The 17,715-nt window shown below is 39.4% G+C and overlaps 1 protein-coding gene across 1 annotated transcript in view; it reads right to left on the reverse strand.

The window, feature by feature from the left end:
• LDAH (lipid droplet associated hydrolase) overlaps positions 1–11,532 on the reverse strand; it is a 155,955-nt gene extending 144,423 nt beyond the window's left edge. The window contains exon 1 of the mRNA XM_023741765.1: positions 11,481–11,532. The gene's annotated coding sequence lies outside the window, so the exon portion shown is untranslated. The remainder of the gene's footprint in view (positions 1–11,480) is intronic.
• Between the last annotated feature and the right edge of the window lie 6,183 nt (positions 11,533–17,715).

Here is a 17,715-nt window from a genome sequence, read left to right on the forward strand (position 1 = left end):
CAACTGTAATGAATTGACACAACATGTGTGGGGGGCGGGGGGGGGGGATGTTATCTATAAAACACCTACAGCAAATACTATACTTAAGAGCAAAATACTGAAAGCCCTTCTGAATTTGGGATCAAGTCAAGGGCGTATGCTAGCAATACGTCTACTGTCTATACTGTACTTGAGGTTCTAGTCAATGCTTTATGACACAAAAAAAAGAAATAAATGCATGTGGATTGCAAAGGAAGAAAGAAAACTGTCATTTTTCACAAACAACATAATTGTATATATAGACAATCCAAAATAATATAAACCTTGAATTAATATGTGAATGTAACATGGTCATCAGATACAAGGTCAATACATAAAAAATAACTATAAAACAAAAAAACCGTTGCCGTCAAGTTGATTCCGACTTTACCCTATAGGACAGGGTAGTGGCTACTGGATTCAAACTGCTGACCTTCTGGTTGGCAGCCAAGCTCTTAACTACTGTGCTGCAGGGCTCCAAATTATATACCAACAACACGCAATTAGAAAATGAAACTTTAAAGATACCATTTATAATAGCATCAAAATAAATAAATAAATAAAATTCTTGGGAATATAAAAGCTTTAGAGTTTGCTTGATATTACTGAAAGAAATGAAATGAGATTAACTACATCCATGGACTGTAAAACCTACTGGTGTAAAGATAGTAGTTGTTAGATTTAGTGAAATTCCAATCAAAATCTCAACAGATTTTTTCTTTAACAGAAATCAGAAAGCTAATTCTAAAATATATATGGCAATGCAGTGTGTCAAGAATAGCCAAGACAATTGTGAAGAACAACCACAAAGTTGGAGAACTTTACTGAATATCAGAAGTTAATAAAAAGATAGGATATCAGGACACAGAGACAAACAAAACAATGGAACAGAACAGGGAATCCATAAACAAATCCACACATACATGGGTGCAATTTACGGCAAAAGTGAACCTTCAGAGAAGTAAGGAAAAGATGGTCTCTCAAATAAATGGTGCTGAGTTGACTGGATATCCATATGGGAAATAAATAAATCTTGATTCTCACCTTACACCATACATAAAATATAATACCAGGTATATTGTAGATCTAAATGTGAAAGGGAAACAATAACACTTCCAAAAGATAACATACCTTCATGACCATAGGTGGGCCAAAGATTAAACAAGTTACAATAAGCATTAATCATAAAGGAAAAAATTAATAAATCAGATCCATTAAAATTAGTAACTTCTATTATCAAAAGGAACCATAGAGAGAGTAGGAAGATTCATGCATAAGAATCCACATAAATTCAGTCCCCAAAATGTGAAGATTAATCAAATCCCCACTTTCTTACTTCTCAATCACCTCTGACACGAGGCTCTCAAGCAGCATTTCTCTGCCCTTAGCCAACTGGAGGTAGGTCAGAGCTCAGAAGTTAAAAGGACACTGTCCTTTAGACTGCCAAGTAAGCAGATGCCACCTGCAAACTCCAGAGTCCACAGGACACTCTTACTTCTGACCTGCTGGCTGCAAATTCAAGGTTTTCCCACTACCCCTTCAGGATGCCAGCCGCAAACTCTGCAGAACTTCTTAAAGTACACTGGTAGGAATTTTGAACCTTTAAAAGGGAGGCAGAGTACACAATTTTTTAATAACCAATTTGACAATATTTTGTCAATGTTGATCCAACTAACCACTCTGTCATGGATTGAATTGTGTCCCCCCAAAAATGTGTGTATCAATTTGGCTAGGCCATGATTCCCAGTGTTGTGTGGTTGAACTCTATTTTGTGATTGTAATTTTACGTTAAACAGGATTAGGGTGGGATTGTAACACCACCCTTACCCAGGTCACATCCCTGATCCAATGTAAAGGGTGTTTCCCTGGGGTGTGGCCTGCACTACCTTTTATCTCTCAAGAGATAAAAGGAAAGGGAAGCAAGCTGAGAGTGGGTGACCTCATACTACCAAGAAAGAAACACCAGGAGCAGAGCGAGTCCTTTGGACCCGAGGTTCCTGTGCAGAGAAGCTCCTAATCCAGGGGAAGACTGATGACAATGAGGACCTTCTTACAGAGCTGAGAGAGAGAGAAAGAGAAAGTGTTGCCCTGGAGCTGACACCCTGAATTTGGATTTCTAGTCTACTAGACTGTGAGAAAATAAATTTCTCTTTGTTATAACCATCCACTTGTGGTGTTTCTGTTGGAGCAGCACTAGATGACTGAGACACACTCCCATTAATATCTCACCTTCTTTCTTAGAACACTTTGGGAAAACGCTGGAAGCAAAGGGAGTCTTTGGTGGTTTTTAAAACCTTACTTGTATTGCTCTATTCCTCAACATATTTATCAAGTTCCTATCCCATTTTTCCAACTAATAAGCATTTGTATCTGGATGCCTTATTAATGTGTCAAGCTTTACATGTCAAATGACTCACTGGTTCTTTAAAGATTGTGAAAGATGGAAAAAAATATGAGACTATACAAGAGTTTGGAATCTATCAAACTAATCTAAGCAAGAAATAAGGGTAATAGTGGGAATGAAAAATGAGTGAATGGGAGACTATAAATATAATTTTGGCAAGGATTCTGTATGGACAGCCAGGGAGGGTAAAGTGACAAAGATGACTTAGATTCTGATGCTAAAGACGAGGGGAAAAGAACTCGTATTCACATACAGGGAGAAAGACAGGGGAAAGGAAGTTAGCTGCAAGAAAGGAATTTGGGTTCAGTTACAAACATAGTTTAAGGGACAAGGAGAGAAGACAGTGGAAGCCACAAAATTAAAGCTCCAGAGAGGACAAAGCTAGAAATATGGTTTGTCCAGCTGCTGCTTCATAAAGAGCTCTCTTACCCTGGCTTCTATGACATTTCCCAGTCCTAATTGAGACCCTTGTCGTCCTCCATTCCCTGTTTCCAAAGGTTCTGCTCTGGGTTCTCTTCAATATGTGCTCTTTCTTGGAAATTATATCCACTTATAAGTCAGAGGAGCCCTGGGGTCATTGTGGCTAAGTCCTTGGCAGCTAATCAAAAGGTCAGCAGTTCAAATCCACCAGCCACCCCTTGGAAACCCTATGGGGCAGTTGTACTCTGTTCTATAGGGTCGCTATGAGTCAGATTCGACTTCACAGCAACGAGTTTGGTTTGGGTTTTTTGAACTGTGTAGAAGAACCCTTACATCTATTTCTCTATTCCCCAACATATTTCTCAAGTTTCTATCCCATTTTTCCAGCTACTGAGCATTTTCACCTGGATACCTCATTAATGAGCTGAGTTTTTATGTCAAAAATGAAAATCATTGTCAAATTTCTAAAATCAACCCTACAAATCCTGCATTCTGACTTCCCTCTTGCCATATATAGCACTACTATTCTCCCAGTTACCCTTCCTCAAAAGCTTCTTGGACAACTCCTGTATTGAGGAGGGATATCCACAAGTAAGAAAAAAGAAGCCAGCAAAAGAAAGAAAATAAACAACAGAAATATGCATGAACTAAGAAATGTAAAGTCACGTAAGCCAGAGGGGAGTATTTCAAGAAAATCCTCTCTCTCTCTTTCTCTCCAGTTGCTGTAGGGTCGATTCCAACTCATGGAGACCTCATGTGTGTCAGAGTAGAACTGTGCTCCACAGGGTTTTCAGTGGTTGATTTTTCAGAAGTAGACCACCAGGGCTTTCTTCCAAGGTGCCTCTGGGTCGACTCAAACCTCCAACCTTTTGGTTAGGGGTTGGTAATGGAATAAAAAAGTACGTAAATATCAAAGAGCATAAGAACTGAGGCAACAGTAATAACTAACATTTTATAGTATTTTCTATATGCCAGGCACTGTGCTAAGTGCTTTACAGATATTATGTCATTTAATCCTGACAACTGTCACTATAAAATGGGTACTATTATTTTCTTTCCCCTCCCCACCCCACAAAACAAAGTTAGGAGAAAACACATTGAAAGACATTAAGCAACTTGCCTACATCACACAGTAAGTTGGAAAGAGGCAGAGCCAGAATTTAAACCCAGATATGGCTGACTCAAGACTAATTCTCTTCATTTAAAAAAATGTATACACGCACACACATAATCTTACTTAGATAAATGACATATAATACATGCTGAGATTTTTTTAAATGATCAATTTTTTAAAATCTTTGCATGCCTCCCCTTGACCTCTCCTTCTTACTTCCATCCACATCACTCCCAAACCCACATTATTAACTCAGTATGAATTCTTCAGTATTTTTCTGTAATCACATAAAAATATATATAAGCATTTATATACATTTTCATATATAGGAGTTGTCATTGTCTTCTAAATATAAGCATATTATACACACTTCTACAGATGTTGCTTTTCATATTTAATAACACGTGAAATCCTGCTAAGCCAAAAAACACCAAACCCGGTGCCACTGAGTTGATTCCGACTTACAGCGACCCTACAGGAGAGAGCAGAACAGCCTTTTAGGATTTCCTAGGCTGTATTCTTTATAGGAGTAGATCACCTGGTCTTTTCTCCCATTGGCAAAGCGAAATAGTATAACTGTAATTCATTATTTTTAATGGTTACATAACGTGGGCATGCACACATAATTTATACAACTATCTCCTTGTTGACAGGCAATTATTTCTGAATTTTTTGGAACAACGCTGCAATAAAAAACTTATCACTGTCAAGTCGATTCTGACTCATAGTGACCCTATAGGATGGAGTAGAACTTGCCCCATAGGGTTTCTGAGGCTGTAATCTTTACGGGAGCAGACTGCCACAACTACCTCCTGCCGAGTGGTTGGTAGGTTCGATCCACCGACCTTTCGGTTAACAGCCTAGCTCTTAACCATTGCGCCACCAGGGCTCCTCAATAACTTTAACACCCTAGTCTCAGCAATTAATAGAACTACTGACAGAAAATCAGCAAGGATAAAGAAGAACTGAACAACATCACCAACCAACAGCCAATCTAACTGACATGTATAGAACACTCTACCCAACAACAGCAGAACACACATTCTTTTCAAGAGCAAATGGAACATTCTCCGAGATACAACATATCCAGGGTCATAAAACAAAGTAAACAAATGTAAAATAATTAAAATCACACTAAATATGCTTTTGACCACTATAGAATAAAACTAGAAATCAGTAACAGAAAGGCAACAGGTAAATCTGCAAATACTTAGAAACTAAACAACATGCTTCTAAAGAATCCACAGGTCAAAGAGGAGTTTCAAAAATTCATAAAACTGAATGAGAATGAAAATACAATACATTACATTAGAAACGAGAAAACGTCTCAAATCAATAATCTAACTTCCTAAATCAAGGAACCAGAAAAAGAAGAGCAAAATAAACCCCAAAAAATAGAAGGACTAATAAGGAGCAAAAATCAATCAAATTGCAAACAGGAAAATTAAAAATAGAAAAAAAAAAAAAAGCAATGAAAAGAGTTGGTTCTTTGGAAAAAATCAATAAACTCAATAACCTTTAGCAGACTGATACAGATAAAACAAGAGAAGACACAAATTATTAACATCCGGAATGAAACAGGGGTTACAGCTACAGACCCTGCAGATAGCGAAAGGATAATAAGGGAATACTATCAGCCTGACACCAAAACCAGCCAAAGACAGCACAAAAAAAGAAAACTACAGACCAATACTTCTCATGCACTTAGATAAAAACCCTCATCAAAATATTAGCAAGTGTAATCCAACAATGTATAAAAAGAATTATAAACCACGAGCAAGTATGCAAGTCTGGTTCAACATTCGAAATCAATCAATACAATCCACCATATCGATCAATGTAATCCACTATACCAACAAGATAAAGAAGAATGGACTGAAGAAAAATGGATTTGTGTATACCAACAATCATGAAGATAGCGCAGGACAAGGCAACACTGTTTTACTGTACACGGGCTTGCATGAGTTGGAGCCAACTCGACAGCAACTAACAACAAAGAAAAACTCGTATGATCCCATCAGTTGACTAAACACGCACTTACCGTATGACCCACCACTTATCCCAGAAAAATAAAAGCTTATTCACATGAAGACTTACAGATAGCAGCTTTATTTGTAGAAGCCCCGAACTGGATTCAATCCAAACGTCCTTCGAGGACTGAATAGTTAAACTGTCGTAGAACCATACCATGAAATACTACTCAGCAATAAAAAGGAATAAACTATTGATACACACAACAACTTGTATGAGTCTCAAAGGAATTACGCTGATTGAAAGAAAAAAGTCAATCTCAAAAGGTTACATACCTACATACTGCATGATTCCATTTATACAACATTCTTGAAATGACAAAATTATAGAGATGGAGAAAAGATGAGCGGTTGCCAGGGGCTAGGGACTGGGCTGGGAGCAGGTGAGGGTGGCTACAAAGGGGCTGTACAAGGTAGCCTTGTGGTGATAGTACAGTTCTGTATGTTGATTATACTGGTGGTTATACAAAGCTACACATGATAAAATCACATAGAACTGTGTACACACACACACACACACACACACACACACACACACAAATGAGTGTTTGTAAAACCAGTGAACTCTCAATAAACTTTATTATACCAACATCAATTTCCTGGTTTTAATATTGTACTACAGTTAAGCAAGAGATTATCATTGGAGGAGGCTAGGTGAAGGGTATACAGGATCACCCTGAACAGTTTTTTTTTTTTGCAATTTCCTGTCAATTGATAATTATTTCAAAATTAAAAAGTTTCTTTAAAAAAATAAAACCTAATTACACACATACTTCTTTAATTACAATTAGTATAAGTGGTATTAAAGAGAAAAACCAAATGTCAGAACAGGAGAATCTTACCACATAGCCTCATACAAGCTTCGAAACATTTAGATGAAATTTGACATATAATAATATAGGTGCAGAACCAGAACCTTTTTACAGTCTGCTGTATCTGTTAAATTTATATCTATCTCATTTTTTCCAGAAGAAAATATCAGAGGATGTAATCATTTTCTATATCCTGACTTAATGATGACACTCTCACTACCTGGCGGGGGGGGGGGGGGGGATGGGACAGACAGTTGTTTATAGTTCTTTTCACTTACAAAGTGCAATCTCATCCTTTCTTATTTAACCTCAAGGCCTGAAAAATAAGCAGTACAATTAAAGGAACAGGAGACTGAAGATCAAATATTTTTACATTACTTGTCCAAGGTCACAGGGGTTTTAAATGATAAAAATTAAGTTTACAATCATCTGACTCCTATTCCAATATCTTTCCATTCACCTATTACTTTGAAATTTTATGCAATACTATAGAATCTGAAATACAAACTACGTAATACTATAAGAGAAAGTCAAGAGTGCAAGGGAGGATGATGTACATCACAGCAAGGTTTTGTGCAAGTCTCTTGCTTCTACCTGATAAGCGGTCATGAGATGAGCAATTTCACAACATTTTTACAACTTTTACATTTTATTTAATTTTGCACTTAGAATGGCTACATACTAACCTCCACTGATATTCTTCTCAAACCTGTGCAAATGAGTCAGAAGAGGGAGCTTATATGAAGAATATAAAATCCATTATCACTGTAGAGGAAATATCAAAACTAAAGTACATACTATACTCATGATAAACTTAATGAACTACCTTTACTTGAAAAAGGCATTTTTTTCATAATTCCTTTGCTACTTCTAAGTCACTATCATGACAAACATTATTGAAATCATAAATACTTTTTTTCAACAACATAAGCAGTGACTATACATGTGGACCTCACCGGAGGGAATACACAGGAGTCAAACTGACTACATCTGTGGAAAAAGACAACAGAGAAGCTTAATATTATCAGTCAGAACAAGGCCAGAACAATGCAATTTCAGGTTGAAGCTGAAGAAAATTAAAACAAGTCCACCAGAGCCAAAGTATGTCTTGAGTATATCCTACCTGAATTTAGAGACCATCTCAAGGACAGATATGACGCACTGAACACTAATGACCAAAGAACAGACAAGTCGTGGGATGGCATCAAGGACATCATACATGAAGAAAGCAAAAGGTCACTAAAAAGACAGAAAAGAAAAGAAAAAGACCAAAATGGATGTCAGAAGAGACTCTGAAATTTGCTCTTGAACATAGAATAGCCAAAGCAAAAGGAAGAAATGAAGTAAAAGAGACAAACAGGAGATTTCAAAGAACAGCTCGAGAAAACAAAGTATTATAATGAAATGTGCAAAGACCTGGAGTTAGAAAACCAAAAGGCAGAACACACTCAGCAAACACGCTCAGCATTTCTCAAGCTGAAAGAACTGAAGAAAAAATTCAACCTCGAGTTGCAATACTGAAGGGTTCTATGCGCAAAAAACTGATGCAGGAAGCATCAAAAGATGGAAGGAATACAGAGTCATTGTACCAAAAACAATTGGTTGACATTCAACTATTTCAGGAGGTAGCATATGATCAAGAACCGATGATACTGAAGGAAGAAGTCCAAGCTGCAATGAAGGCATTGACAAAAAACTAGGGTCCAGGAATTGATGGAATACCAATTGAGATGTTTCAACAAACAGATGCAAAGCTGGAAGTGCTCACTCATCTATGCCAAGATTTTTGGAAGACAGCTAGCTACCTGGCCAACCGACTGGAAGAGATCCATATTCGTGGCCATTCCAAAGAAAGGTGATCCAGCGGAATGCGGAAATTATTGAACAATATCATTAATATTACATGCAAGTAAAACTATGCTGAAGATAATTCAAAAAGGGTTGCAGCAGTACATTGACAGCAAATTGCGAGAAATTCCAGCTGGACTCAGAAGAGGATGTGGAACGAGGGATATCATTGCTGATGTCAGATGGATCTTTGCTGAAAGCAGGTAATACCAGAAACATGTTTACCTGTGTTTTATTGGCTATGTAAAGGCACTGGAATGTGTGGATCATAACACATTATGGATAACATTGCAAATAATGAGAATTCCAGAACACTTACTTGTGCTCACTCAGAACCTGTACATAGACCAAGAGGCCGTTGTTCAAACTGAACAAGGGGATACTGTGTGGTTTAATATCAGGAATGGTGTGCATCAGGGTTGTATCCTTTCGCCACACTTATTCAACCTGTAGGCTGAGGATATAATCCGAGAAACTAGACTATATGAAGAAGAATGTGGCATCAGGATTGGAGGAAGACTCATTAACAACCTGCGTTACGCAGATGACACAACCTTGCTGAAAGTGAAGAGGACCTGAAGCACTTACTGATGAAGATCACAGACTACAACCTTCAGTATAGATTATACCTTAACATAAAGGAAACAAAAATCCTCACAAAAGACCAATAAGCAACATGATAAATGGAGAAAAGACTGAAGTTGTCAAGGATTTCATTTTACTTGAATCCACAATCAACACCCATGGAAGCAGCAGTCAAGAAATAAAATGACATATTGCATTGGGAAAATCTGCTGCAAAAGACCTCTTTGAAGTGTTAAAAAGCAAAGATGTCACTTTGAGGACTAAGGTGCGCCTGACCCAAGCTACGGTATTTTCAATTGTCTCGTAATGCATGCAAAAGCTGGACAATGAATAAGGAAGACTGAAGAAGAGATAATGCCTTTGAATTATGGTGTTGGCAAAGAATATTGAGTGTACCATGGACTGCCAGAAGAATGAACAAATCTGTCTTGGAAGAACTACAGTCTGAATGCTCCTTAGAAGTGAGGATGAGAGACTACATCTCATCTACTTTGTCCATGTTATCAGGAGGGACCAGTCCTTGGAGAAGGACATCATGCCTGGTAAAGCACAGGGTCAGCGGAAAAGTGGAAGACCCTCAATGAGATGGACTGACACAGTGGCTGCAACAAAGGGTTCAAACATAGCAACGACTGTAAGGATGGCGCAGGACCGGGCAGTGTTTTGTTTGGTTGTACACAGGGTCAGTATGAGTCGAAACCGACTCGAGGGCACCTAACAACAACTACAATACTACAAGTGAGAAAATGCCCAAAGGGAATCACTCTTTTAAGAAAGAGAAAGTTACTCATTCTGAAGGCCTTAAGTATTCAAACTACCAATTTTAGAGGAACACCTATTGTACTGCCTTGATTGGCCCCTAGAATCAATCCTATGTGCTGGAAAAAAGGGCTTTAGAAGGTCTGCAGGTCTTTCACTATTTGGTGGAAAAACGGAGAAAAATCCTACAAAGATGCTTCTACTTACTATTTCATAGAGAAATTTAAAAAGCAAAACAAAAACCTTTGTGAATAAAAATTCTGAAGCCTTTCTAACTTTTTTTTCTTTTTTAATATTTGTCACTTTCTCCATAGAGATTTGCTGTTAAAACCAAAATGACTAATTACCGACTCAGATGTTAGACTATAAACTCACAAAGCAGTAATTACGTGTGAGGAAAAAAATGAATTAGTGAATCAAGTACTAAAGTGTCCCAATCTGCACACTCTGTCTTGTTTGAAGAAAAACTCTAAGGGTGAGAGTTTACAGGTAAAGCCTTAAAGGTGAAAGAAAAGCAGTATGAGCACTAGATGCCTGCTGCAAAGAACTTCAAGAGAAGTGTGAAGTGTGTATGGAGGGTCATTCAACAATAGTAGTTGACATTCATTGACAGCTTATTATGTGTAAGGCACTGCTCTAAGCACTATATGAATTCTCAGTTAATACAACCCTATGACGTAGGTACTAATGTAACCCGTTTTACAAATGAGAAAAACTGAGGCACAGACTAGTTCAGTAGAATACCAAGATCCACAGTGGTGGATGCAACAGAAAGCTTCATGGTTTTCAAGGAAGCAAGTTCCAGTTTAAACTTAGCACCACAGAGAAATATTAAAGCAGCTACTGCTGAACCTCAAACATGTGAGTAAAGTTAGGAGTGTGTCAAGTTCAGAGATAGGGCCAAGAGTCAATAATCAAGGATACCTTGGGTTACAAGATTGGGGAGTGGGGTGGAGGGAGAGGGGAGGCTGATTCTGCTAGGAAATCTAAGTCCAAACCAAAAGTAGCCTTTAATGACCCCACCGTTTGACAAGTAGGGAAACTGAGGCCTACGGAGCAAAGACAGTGACTTACCCAGGGATAGTTAATAGGCGAAGTTGGTACAAAAGCTCAGATCTTTGCAGTTCCCCGCCCAGACTTTGTTCACTCCCAGCCACTTCTTCCTGGCCGCCTGCCTACTGCCCTGGTCCCTACTCCTCGCGGAGCCGCCATAAAGACCCCCACAGGTGGGCTACACTTAGCGGTACAAACGGTACGTTCCAGCGCTCAGGGGAGTAACCACTGGGACAGCAGCCCAAGGAGATTCCAGCCAAGGAGGCTCCAAACCCCCGACTAGTCGCAGCACCTTTACGCGGCTGTGGGCCGTCTGGCCAAAGGTAGCACGGACTCTGCGAGGAGCCATAGAGAGGAAGGGGCTCCAGCTATAGCAGGCTGGACTGTCTGTCCTTCCTCCGGCAAAGATGCCCCGACTGCGGCCAGCAGTGCCTCACCTGTCCGCCTAGGATGCAGCCGGCTCTTTCTAGACGGTCCTGGAAAATTGTCACGGGGAGCGGAAGTTCCTTGTCGCTCTTACGTCACTGCGCCGCGCCAAGACTCGCTTCCTGGAGCCGACGCGCTAGGGTCTGGGAGATTCTTGATCAGAAAGTTGGTCCAGAGTTGGAGAGATTGTCCGGAGGGTGATAGTATGCTGGGACTTTCTCTTCAGTTTCACCTGGATCTCATTCGCCTGTTATTATCTGCCATCCTTGGTGTACGTCCACTTCCATTCCCTTCCCTCTCACTTGTCCATTTCTCCCTCTTTTTTTCCTTCTGCCGGTGTATCTGTCCATTCCTGGTTGCGTCTCTTCCCTTCCTTTCCGCTTATATAAAGGAAAGTTGATTCGCAGTTCACTTTGTGTCCCACAGCTTTAAATATCATTTAGAGGCTTGTTTATTTAGCATTAAATGGCCAGCCTCTGCTACACCTCACTGTAGCAAAATACTAAGAATTTCTGTTTTCAGAAGCATTTTAAACTCAGATCACCTTGTGAGCTGGTAACAGTTGATCTTAGTAAAAAGGGGAGAGTGCAGGATTCAGTCAAGATTAGCCAATGGTTGATCTAGTCTTCTTGCTTCTCTTTATAAGATTCATTGTAACTGGCAAACTTCTGAGCCATTTGCTTTTCCCTGTGATCAGAATGGTCTCCGTATGTGCATATAGAATAACTGCTAAGAATAAACCTTACATTTATTTCTTTGAGTTTTGATTATTTTAACATAAGTAACACTTAATGAGTTTAGAAAAAGCCACTCACTGCTAAGTGCTTTTCATGAATTAACTCATTTTTTAATCCTTACAGCAACCCAATGAGATAAGAATTACATGTGACTTAAAGTCTGCAAACATAGATAAATATACGTAATAAATGATTAACTACATTGGCATTACATGTTACGTTCAATGTGTTGTCCCTTATTACTAATGCATCGATCAATGTGTGTGCAAAATAACAATGAATGTGGTTCACTAATGCAACATTTCTTTCCATCCTTGCATATGCATCTGTAGTGTATTGCCTCAGATGATTTATAGCTCTGATTTCATTGATTTAAGGCTGTGCCAGAAAAGTAAACAAGGGAGTTCAAGTGCCAAAAGAAACAATATATATATATATCTTTCCAGACTGTATTATTATTCCTACGGGAACATTGAGGCACAGAGAATTTAACTTTCCCAAGGTCACTTGGCTGATAAGTGACAGAGCCAGGCTTTACTACACTATATACACTATTGGAGCCCTGATGGCGCAGTGGTTAAGAGCTTGGCTAGTAACCAAAAGGTCAGCAGTTTGAATCTACCAGCTGCTCACTGGAAACCCTATGGGGCAGTTTACTCTGTCCTATAGGATCGCTATGAGTCGGAATCAACTCGATGGCAACGGGTTTGATTTTTTTTTGGTTTTGGTTTATTGTTGGATGAGTTTCCACTACTCCTGGAATGGTTCAAGCAATTATCTTTACCCACCTGGACTACTTGCAGTAGTCTACTGGTTGTTTTCCACGTATTCATTCTTAACCTTTCTGTTTCTGAAATGCCCGTATTCTCTCCAGTAAAACTTTAATGCTTTTGTACACACTGTTCCATTTGCCTGAATTGCTCTTACCGTTCCCTTCCCACCCCCTTGTTACTTCCCTGACTAACTCCCAACATATGCTGCAAGATTCATTTTCAAATGACTGACCCTGACACGCCCAGGTGTGGTGAGATCCCCCTCCTTTTTTACACTCCCATAGAACCTATGCATTCTTCCATTTTGTTGTTGTCTGCCATCGAGTTGATTCTGACACATAGCGACCCTGTAGGACAGAGTAGAACTGTCCCATAGAGTTTCCTAGACTGTAATCTTTATGGTTACAAAGATCACCAGGTCTTTTCTCCTGAGGAGCCACTGGTGGGTTCAAACTTCCCACCTTTTGTTTAGCAGCCAAGCGCTTAACCATTGCGCCACCAGGGCTCCTTCTGCATTCTTAGGGTATTTTAATTGCTTATCTGTCCCCAGCACCAGACAGTGAGATCCTAGAGGACAAGTGCCACTTCCTTCTTTCGTCTTTGTAGTCTCTAGGTCTAGAATAGGGTCTGATACATGGTACCCACTTTATAAATCTACATTGAAATGACCCCACTCAAATAATACCTGCCCTGAGAAGCCTATCGAATCCATCTGGCACCGTTCTAAGTGAATCTGTATTGTGGAGTTTTTATGTGCATGTCTTCTTTTCCACAAGTTTCTAGATCCCATTAAGACAGAGATTGTCCTGAACATTGTGTTCCATACAATCCTTAAATAAAGACTGTGCTAAGATTCTTGGTCATGTGGTCATTTATTTGAAGGTCTGGGATATTTTGAAGATAAATCATCTTTTTTTAGTGTTATCCTTTATCAGTGCTTCTCAAATTTAGGGTGCATAAGAATCACCTGGAGTGTTTTTTAAAACCTAGATTCTGATTTAGTAGGTCTTCGGTGGGGTCTAGGATTTGCATTTCAAACAAGCTCCAAGATAATGGTAATGCTGCTGGTTCACAGACCACACTTTGATTAGCACTGCCTTATATGGTAGTCATAGAGAAAATGCTTTAGGGGGAGTGGTGATCTCAATTTGTAGTAACTTGTACTTAGGAATCCATATCATTGACATGACTTGTAGCACTTACAGCAGGTGTTGCCCAAAATTTTTTTTTTGGGAAATGGATCTGTACCACAGCATTTATTTACCTATTCTTTCAAAAATATATTTATGTGTACTGAGTTTATTCTATGTCCTAGGCATTGTTCTGGATGCTAGGTACAAGATAGAAAGTTCTCTGCTCTTCAGAGAGCAGATAGTAAACGAACAAGTAAGAAATGTAGGTAATAAGAGAAAGTTAAATGACAATGTGAAAGAGATGGCTAAATTAAGTTGGGTAGTCAGTGAAATATCTAAACTGAGTCCTGAATGACAAGGAATCAGACAATTTAGCAGAATACCATTCCAGCATTCCTTTTCATTCTCTAGCTGTCTCCTTTAACCCTAGCTTCCTAGAACCCTAGGACACTGTCCTTGATACCCTTCTCTATCTAAACTTTATCCCTAGGTAATTGCATCCAGTCCCACAGCTTTAAATACCATTTAGAGGCAGACAACTCTTAAATTTATATCTCCAGCTCATACCTGTACCATGAGTTCCAGGCTTGTAGATCGAACAGCCTACTCCACATCTCTACTTGCAAGTCCAATAAGCATCTCAACGTTAATATAGCCCCAACAGAACTATGGATTTCCCACTTCCAGGGCAGAAGTGCATTCAGACCTCAGTAAGAAGTAGAAATGGAATCTAGAAAACAGTTTGGAACTCAGGTAGAATTCCCTGTCCATCTCTCGGCGTCTGGGCAGTCAAGGCTCTACTGAGCCTGGAGAATCTGCCTCTAAGTTCAATATGTGCTTGTTGGCAGACCTCAGTTCCTCACTGGCTGTAGGCCAGAGGCTTCAGTTCTTCATCATGTGTTCCTCTCCACAGTGCTGCTTGCAACATGGCAGCCTGGCTTCCTCTAAAGCAAGAGATCTGAGGGAGAAAGAACAAGAGAGAGCACCCAAGAAGGAAGCTACAGTCCTTTTATGACCTACTATCAGAATCGACATACTATCACTTGTGTATGTACCATCACTTCTGTATGGTATTCAGTGTAGGACGGATTACACAAGGGTGTGAATACCAGAAGATAGGGATCATTGGGGACCATTTTGGAGATTAGTTACTACAATGGGTGCACTATTTTGTATCAGAAGAGCAGGAAAAGTCCTCTCTTAGGAGATAACTTTCAGAAGAGATCTGCATGAAGAGAAAGAACAAGTCCAGGATAACGTGATCAGGAAAATTCAAGACTCCAATCTAACATATCATCTCTTGTTATTTTTCTGAGCTTATGGCAATTATATCCTCTCTTGATACTCTTTCTATAATATTATTTTTGAACTGTAATTTAACTACCACATTGACTTTTTTTTTACATTTTAAATTTTTCTCTAAAACTGGAAGTTTTAGGAAAGGCTGCTAGCTTTCTGGATAAAACCATGCAGTTGCTCTAATTTCATTACTGATTTGCCTTCAAGTCAAAATCCTGACTTTTTATTATTATTTTTTCTAATTTTAAGTAACTCTTTAACTGTTGAAATCTAATATAGATCTTAACGGAAGACACATAGAAGAATGTGTACTCTTATCTGTGCATTTGATTGGATAATAAAACATAGGTCAAGCTGGAAAATTGAATAGAAAGAGACATTTTAGCTGATAGTATGGTTTTGTATAAACAAAACTGAAGCAATGGGTGGTATGGTGGATGCGTTTTCAGTTGTCTAACTAGTATATGGAGCCCTGGTGGCATAGCGGTTAAGAGCTCAGCTGCTAACTGAAAAGGTCAGCAGTTCAAATCCACCAGCTGCCCCTTGGAAACCTTATGGAGCAGTTCTACTCTGTCCTAAAGGGTTGCTGTGGGTTGGAATCGACTCCATGGCACCTAACAACAACAACAACTAGTATATATTTCGCCTTCCCCCTTCCCTACATTACCCATCCCTCCCCCAAGCAGCTCATGTGTTTAGAGAGAGGATCCTGGATGGGCCCTGATTGGCTTAATCAGTCATCGCATTCCCTTTCCCAGCCTCATTCATGCTTTCAGGCTTGGTGTGTGACCCAAGCCATCCTGTCAGGGTAAATCTCAGGACTCTTGCTTGGAATGCTGGGGGACTCTTTCTGTCTTTGCAGACAATGTGGTGTGGAATATGATGACTGGGATTGCCGCAGACCTTTTGCATCCATGAGGAAAGTCAAAACAAGGAGCAGCACAGCCTTGAGAGAATCGTGGAGAAATGAGACAGTACCCTGATCCACTGTGCACGAAGCCTGCCAATCTATGGACTTTCCAGTTGTATGAGCCAAGAAATTGTTTAAGTCTATTTCATTTCTGTTTTGTTATTTCCAGCAGACAGCCTCCTAACGGATACATCCTGAGCTACCCCTGAGTTCATCTGGGGACTCGTTATAAAAACGTCAAAGAGCTGACTATGCATTTCATTGGTATAGCAGCAGGGTGTTTTGATAGTTTAACTTCATGGTTGGGTGGTGGCAAAATAATAATTTATGGAAGGAAGCTTCAAGATGTAAATTGAGGCTTACGTAGAATAATTATGGAACTCTAAAGAATTTGTAAATGACCAGAAGGAAGGAGAGATTTGCCAAATAATAATAATAGCTAATATTTACTGAATATTTACTATGTGTCGAGTTGTGTGCTAAATGTTTTACATGGATCTAGGTGGGAAGAAAAACTTGAGAACAGACTTTAGGATGATGATATCAGATCAATGATCCCTTATTTGCTCAACCCATATGGATGCGTGTCTGAGTTCTAGGAGAGAAGGACTATAGCAGTGAACAGAAGGAAATCATTTTCTCCAGAATCTATGAGATACTTTGGGATTCCAAGACAGCGCTCCTCAGTAACCACTATGACAGAGTATGGTACCAAGGAATTTAGCAGGAGGGGAGGATATTTGCCTTCTGCTGAGCAGAGAAGCCTCGGTGTAGTGTGCCACAGACGGGAAATGACTTCAGGGGACTGTCAATCATGAGAGGATGAGAGGAGCACTGGTGGCGCAGTGGTTAAGCGCTCAGCTACTAATCACTGGAGAAAGAAGTGGCAGTTTACTTCTATAAAGAGTTACAGCCTTAGAAACCCTGTGGGGCAGTTCTACTCTGTCCCACAGGGTCGCTGTGAGTCAGAATCAACTCGACAGCAGTGAGTTTGGTTTTTGGTTTTTTTGGTCCATCACAAGTAGCAGTTATAGTGAAGAGAGGCAGTAGGCGTAGTACAGCATGTTCATGGGCGATGTCACTGAAGGAGAAGAGAGAGAAAAGGTTGAATTCGTTTTTTAAAAAATTGTTGTAAACATATACATAATTCAACATTTGCCAAGTTAACATTTTTCAGGTGTACAACCTAGTGATATTAATTACATTAATCATGTTATGTAATCATGTTGTATAATCATTATCCTTAACAGGTGATAAATTTCTTATCACCATAAACAGTAACTCAAGGCTTCCCAAACAATAACTCCCCCTCTCCCCCCTCTTCTTACCCCTGGTAACCAATAATAAACTATGGTCTCTATATATTTGTCTCCTACACATTTCATGTAAGTGAA

This window comes from Trichechus manatus, unplaced genomic scaffold, assembly GCF_000243295.1.
Source record: "Trichechus manatus latirostris isolate Lorelei unplaced genomic scaffold, TriManLat1.0 scaffold00189, whole genome shotgun sequence".
Lineage (NCBI taxonomy): Eukaryota > Metazoa > Chordata > Mammalia > Sirenia > Trichechidae > Trichechus > Trichechus manatus.